The sequence below is a fragment of the Erithacus rubecula genome (genome assembly GCF_903797595.1).
Source record: "Erithacus rubecula genome assembly, chromosome: 18".
NCBI lineage: Eukaryota > Metazoa > Chordata > Aves > Passeriformes > Muscicapidae > Erithacus > Erithacus rubecula.
Window position 1 is genome coordinate 1586046 of NC_136670.1, and position 6071 is coordinate 1592116.

General features: G+C 62.2%; 1 protein-coding gene across 4 annotated transcripts in view; it reads right to left on the reverse strand.

The window, feature by feature from the left end:
- Positions 1-4617, reverse strand: part of EPB41L1 (erythrocyte membrane protein band 4.1 like 1) — a 58481-nt gene extending 53864 nt beyond the window's left edge. The window contains exon 1 of one of the 4 annotated variants that reach the window (XM_079321974.1): positions 4423-4617. The gene's annotated coding sequence lies outside the window, so the exon portion shown is untranslated. The remainder of the gene's footprint in view (positions 1-4422) is intronic. The other 3 variants (XM_079321975.1, XM_079321976.1, XM_079321977.1) reach the window with 3 other exon arrangements.
- Positions 4618-6071: the final 1454 nt, after the last annotated feature.

Genomic DNA, 6071 nt, shown 5'->3' on the forward strand with positions numbered 1-6071 from the left:
GCAACAGATTCACAGGAAAATGAGGTGGGAAGGGGGCTGTGAACGTGTTAAGATCCTGTTTAATCTCTCCCCAGCCACCTAAAAAACACACGGACGGCAGGAACGATACCTCAACATTTCCTTTGTGCGAGAGCTGACTCCACCCTGTGTTTTCCTCTCCATCTGATGCTCGGGGAAGGAGAGCAGCAGACATCGCTGCTGCCAGGCAGCGAGGGGCCCCGGCAGTGGGTTAGTAGGAGCAGAGGGAGGAAGGAGCCTGTGGGAGGAACCTGGCAGCAGGGCTGGGCTGTGAATCCCCATTCAGCATCGCCCCAGACGCAGGATGCGCTTTACACGGGCGCAGCACCTGCTCCCGCTGCCGCCCCAGGAGCGCTGGGGACAGCGGCACACAGCCAGGTGTCCCAGGGGTCAGCGGGTGGGCAGCAGGCTGGGCACCGCAAGGGGGATGAGCAGATCTGACCTGCGGCCACACTGCACTGCCACAAAGAGGCCGAGTGCCCGAGTGAAACTGCTGACCTGCTGGCAGCCGCGATCCGCCGCTTCAGCCTCATTTGTCTCGTGTTCCGAGCACAATGGGGTCAGCCCGGCGTGCTGGCTGTGATCCTGCCAGCCCGGGGTGCTGGGCTCCTGCCTCAGCACAGCCTGCCCGGGGCTCTGCCCAGCCCCACGCAGGGCAAGGCACCGACCAGCAAAGGAGCAGAAACAAAATCCTCTTCCAGAGACTTCCCACCCAGATTCTGCTCCTGGGGAACATGGGTGGGCTCAGGGGTGTGCACTCACGACTCTGAGCTGCATCCAGAGCCCCTCAGCTGTGTACTGGGACAAGCAGACATGAAAATTTGTATCAAATCACCCATCCAGGGCTCTGGGATGTCTGTCCCATTCCACACAGTCCCATCACTCCCTGCCCAGTGCAAGGAGAGCAAATCTTGACTCCTGTCCCAGTGGTACCAAACTTCAGCCCGACAGCTCTTCTTAGGGTTGGATATTAGGGAAAAGTCCTTTGCCATGAGGGGGGAGGCCCTGGCACAGGCTGCCCGGAGAAGCTGGGGCTGGAACTGTCCAAGGCCAGCTTGGACGGGGCTTGGAACAACCTGGGATAGCAGAAGGTGTCCCTGCCCATGGCAGGAGGGCTGGAATGAGCTGAACTTTAAGGTTGTTTTCTACCTAAAGCCATGATTCTATGGTTCCACACGTCCCCAGACAGCTCATTCCCTTGAAGCAAGGCAGGGCAGAGGTAGCAGCTGTCATCCAAGACAATGGATCTTGCCACTGCTTCCACACTGGAAAATGTGGCTGCCCAGATTTCCTCCTCTTCACTTGCAGACACACTTAGGTCCTGGACAACCCACAAGCTTCTCCTCAAGGGCTGGAAAGGCAGGAAGGCTGGATCTGCAGCCACAGCCTTGCAACATGTCCCCATCAAAGCCAACCTCCTGTCACCACGCCTTCCACCTCCCATAATCCAGACAGGAGGATGATGAAGGACAGACTAGGAAGCCTGGCCAGCAGCAGTGATACTCAGCTTTACAGCCCTGAACGGCACAGGGTAGGGGCTGGAAGAGGTTCCCGAGGGAGGCTGTCCTCCAGCTTGCACAGACACAACTCCTTCCAGGCTCCAGGGACAGCACAGGCTCCCAGAGCCTCTGAGTGCAGGCTAAACCCACATCCCCCTGCAGCAGGGTCAGGGCCAGCCCCAGTGCTCAGCACAGGCTGTGACAAACCCAAAGCTGCTGACTCAGAGCCAGCGACTGCTCTAATGAGAACAATGAGCCCCGCAGCCGCGGCTGCCACAGCCCCAGCGCCAGCACATTTTTAGGTGCCGTGCGAGAGTCAGGTACTTGTGGTGCGGCTGCACAAGTTTCCCTGAGCAGGAGCTCCCAGAACGCAGAGACTGCCACTGCTCTGTGTCTCTCCTTTGGTGGAGGGAGCTCCAGGCTCAGCTCAGACCTCCAGGTGACAGGCACCACACGAGAGCCCAGCCCTGCTGAGCCCATTTCCTCGCCACACGCGCTCCCCATCGCAGCCCAGCTGTCGCTCGGCACCCCAGCACCGAGCCCCAGGCAGCAGGGAAACAGCCCAAGTGCACAGCCAAGGAGAATTAAGGCAAAGGACATTCTAGTGATGTCTGTGAGTCTGAGCAGGAAGCTGGGAAGAGCCAAGCCCACCCCCTGCCCTTTAACCGACAGGTCATTCTCAGCAGCTTCCGAATTTAGAAACCCTAATTAGTTATGGGAAAGATTTCTTCTGTTAGGGACAGAATTAGTCAGGCACCTGACTGGTGTGTGTGTGTCTGGAGCCAAAAGAAAGCAGAAGTGCCCAGCAGTTCTGGAGCAGGGCAGGCAGGATGCCCAGTGACGCCGGAGCCCCCCGCGGGACGAGCAGAAAGCCTTCTGTAATTCCACACATCAGCGAGGATCCAGCTCCTCACCAGGACCAAGGTCACCAGAGCTTAACTGGGAGCTCAGCTGCCTGGGAGAAGAAAAGACTTTCCCCGGCCTGTGCTGCAGGGACTTCTTCAGCCAAGCCAGCCACCCCTCCTGGCCACAAAGACATCAGGTGCCAGCAGACACTGACCCTGCAAGGTTGTCGTGGTGGCAAGCACGGCAGCAGCCCAGGGAAGGGGGCCCAGCAGGATCTGTGTCTCCACTGCACAGGGAAGGCACCAAAACCTTCCCCTTCTGCACACCAGGAACACTCATACTTGAGCTCAGAAATCCCACACTGGACTTCAGAAACTATTTCTAGATGCTTCCTCCTGACCAAATCATCTCCCCTAAGAGTTCTGGAGAATGCTGACATCTCAAAAATTGATAAAAATTCTACACAGTTCTAGACACAACATTCACAGGCAGCCAAAGCAGCAGGGGAAGAACCTGCCCCTGCCAAAAGTAGCCAAACACAGGCTCTGCACCCCACAGCCCTTCCCAGGGCTCTGCTGGGAATGGCTGCATTGAGGAAAACAAACCCCATGGCACAGGGATGGTGGGAAGAAGAGAGGAGATGGGAATCCTCCCCTCCCAGAGGGGCTCAGAGCCCACAGGAGACAGCTACACCCTGCTCCTTGACTCCACACACAGAAGCCATCCCTGGGTAAGGAGGAGAGCTCGGGACCTGCCACAGCTTCCAGAACATGCCCTGCATCCCTGCAGGCAGCAGAGACAGCTCCTCATGGACAGCACAGCTCCCAGCACCCAGGGAGTCTCGGGACGGGCTCCGCGCCTGCCAAGCCACACTCTAAACTACATTAAAGAGTCACTAATTCCCTTCTTGCAAGGACCATCACCAGAGCCAGGCAGCCTTCCCTCAGCTCCAAACTTGCTCAATGGCAGCAAGGACACGCAGCTCGAGGCCACCAGAGCAGCTCTCCTGCCCTGGGCCAAGGGCCCTGACACAGCCAGAGCCCTCCCCTGGGTGGGGAGACCCGCAAGGAACAGACCAGAGTAACAACATGCTTCCACACCCCGAGCTCTTCTGGAGCAAAAATCCCTTTGGACAAGAGTAGCAGGAGAAAGCTGGGGGAAAGTGCCAGCTAAGGGCAGGCAGGAGAGGGATGCTGGTCTCCCTGGGGATGCTCGAGAAGCCACACCTCATCCACAGCAATGGAGAAGGGGCTGATCAGGAGTCACCTCACAGCAGCCACAGCTGAATGAAGCACAGCTTTGCCATCGTCTGCAGCACACTGAGACTGCCCAGCCAGCACACCCAGACCTTTGTCTGCCCACAGGAGGGTCCCCACCGAGACAGGCTGAGGGCCGGGCACACCGAAAGGGAACAATGCCCCGGGAAACAGCCGGAGAAACAGTGATGGGATGGAAAACCACCGATGGGGAAAGGGCCACGCAGGTCCTCTAGTACAATCTCCCGGGTAACCAGCCTGTGGAGAAAATGCTGAGCTCAAGGATACCTCCAGAGCCCACCTCCTGCCATATGACGGTACTCCAAAAATAACCACAGAAATATGCGAGGACCCATTCCAAGTTGTTCCTGGCTCTCTCCACGTTCTCCCTCTAATGTAAATCGTCACCCTCAAATCACAGCCCGGCAGTTCAATGTGTTGCCGCAGCCCGGGGCTACGAGTCCTCGGGGCTACGGATGCCGGGGGTCGCCTCATCCCGGCCGCAGGACGCGGCTGCCGAATCCCCGCGCTGTGCCGAGCCCGGAGCCGCGGGGACCCGGCCTGAGCATCCCCGCGGGAGCGGAGCGGGATGCGCCGCTGCCGGCCAGGGCAGGCCCGGCTCGGGGCAGCTCTCCCGGCTCGGGGCAGCTCTCCCGGCTCGGAGCAGCTCTCCCGGCTCGGGGTTGCAGCCCAGCACGTCTCGGAGCTCTCCGGGATCGGGGCTGCAGTCCAGCCCGCCTCTCCCTCGCAGGCGCCGCGCAGCACCTGGGGCTGCCCGGCCCCACACCCCTCCGGCCGCTCACCTCGGCTCTGCCCGCTCGGTTCGGCTCGGCTGGGCTGGGCTCCGTTCCGCCGCCGTGTGCCGGGCGCGGCCGCCGCCGCTGCCCGTCCGTGCCCGCTCCTGCCCCGCCGTGCGGCGGGCGCGGCGCAGCGCGGGGCGGGCCGGGCGCGGTGCGGCGCTGCGGAGGGGCGGGACTGTACCGTCCGCACCGCCCCGCAGAGCTCCGCTCCGCCCGCACCGCTCGCACCGCCCCGCACCGCCCCGCAGAGCTCCGCTCCGTCCGCACCGCCCCGCACCGCCCCGCACCGTCCGCACCGCCCCGCAGAGCTCCGCTCCGCCCCGCACCGCTCCGCCGAGCTCCGCTCCACCCGCACCGTCCGCACCGCCCCGCAGAGCTCCGCTCCGCCGAGCTCCGGACCGCCCGCACTGCTCCGCACTGCTCCGCACCGCCCGCAGCGCCGCCACAGCCGCTCACAGCCCCGCTCCGCCCGCACCGCCCCCGCCGCCAGAGCCGCCCCCGCGCCGGGCCGGGCTGTGGGCTTTGCGGGCTCTGCGGGGCTGTGCCGGGGCTCCCTCTGTCCCGCGCCCCCGGCCACGGGCGAGGTCCCGCGGAGGCACCCGGTACTTTCAGTCTTCTCTCCCAGGGCCCCATCCCTGCTGAGCCTCCCCTGCCCACCTCACGCAGGACATCCTGCGGGTCCTGCAGCTTCCAGGGGTGCCCGGCCCTTCCTGGAGCATCCCGGGCTGTCCCTCCGCGGCGTTTGAGGGGCACAGCCATGGGCCGGGCCCGGGAGATCTCCACATCAGCAGCTGAGCAGACTTGTCCATTTTGGGGGTGTCAGGACAAGCAGTTCCCCCCCCCCCCCACCTTTCCCCCGGAGATGTAGATGGAAAGGACAGACTATTGCTCTTCAAAATATGCATGCACTCACAGCACGGAGGTGAGGGATGCATGGGCACACCTGGATGAACAGCAGGGGTGCACTGAGGGCACAGGGATGCAATGGATTTAAAGGGATGCAGTGGATGCACAGGAATGCAGTGGATGCACAGGGATGCAGTGAATGCACAGAAGGGATGCACAGGGATGCAGTAGATGCAGAGAGATTCACTGAATGCACAGCAGGGATGCACTGGATACACAGGGATGCAGTGAATGCACAGCAGGGATGCACTAGATGCACAGGGATGCACTTGGATGTGCAGCAGGAATGCACTGGGTACAGAGGGATTCTCTGGATGCACAGCAGGGATGCAGTGGCCCCCCTGCTGCCAGTGTAACCCCTGAGTGTGGGCTGGCAGGAGCAGGAGGCTGCACTCTCAGCCCTCTCTGCCCTGCTGTGTGGCAGACAGTGAGCAGTGAAGGCTGGAGCCAGGTGCCAGCCTCGCAGCAGGTCTGGTTCCCCATTCCCAGAGCCTGTGGTGCTCCCAGCTCAGCACCCAGTGCCTCTGCCCATGTGCACCGTGCCTCGTGCCCTGACTGCCTGCAGGCCGGGGGACCCTTCCCAGCAGGGAGCTCCAGCCTGGCTGCCTCTGCTTGTCCTCTGGGCAGGCAGGCAGTGTGTCAGCACACGGTCACCTGGCTGGCAGCAGTGGGTGCCAGGGCTCTGTGCCAGCCTCCCCTGGGTGCTGCTGCCCAGCTTCTCCCCAGCAGCCCCAGGAAAAGCTGCA